Source organism: Penaeus monodon, chromosome 25 (genome assembly GCF_015228065.2).
Source record: "Penaeus monodon isolate SGIC_2016 chromosome 25, NSTDA_Pmon_1, whole genome shotgun sequence".
NCBI lineage: Eukaryota > Metazoa > Arthropoda > Malacostraca > Decapoda > Penaeidae > Penaeus > Penaeus monodon.
In genome coordinates, this window is record NC_051410.1 from 10448836 (window position 1) to 10449393 (window position 558).

The following is a 558-nucleotide window of genomic DNA, read 5'->3' on the forward strand; positions in this document are numbered from 1 at the left end:
CGCGCGATCGGGTACGGGAGCTGCAGCGGTTCAATGGCCTGAGTTATAGCGGTGGTGGCGCCCTCACACGGGGGTCCCTTCTTCGTCTACATATTTATACGTATACGCACATACGCACATCATTGCCTGTGTGTATTTGTTTAGTTGGGTGCATTGCGGGGGTTAAGGTGTAGGTAAGTCTTTGGATAACTTGTTAAACGATTAAAAAAGTATGTTTTTAGTGTGTGATCACACTGCACGTTGCTATATGTGCCTGCATATGTTTATAGCTGTGTCTATATATATCTCTCTACCTATCTATTTGTTCATTCCTATATATGTAAATCTCCCTATCTGGTAATGCGAATATAAGAAAAACAAAGAGATATATAAATATTTTGTAAAATTCGTTTATGGCAAAAGACGCATCCTCATTCTCAGTCACTTTCACCTGCCGCGCTGATGGCGCCTCTATTGCATCTCATCGCTTTATTTATGATTACGGAATATTACTGTTTGTGATCCATGCTAATGTTCCGCCTTAGAGCGGTGATGCCTGTGTAGAGCAGTGGATAAATG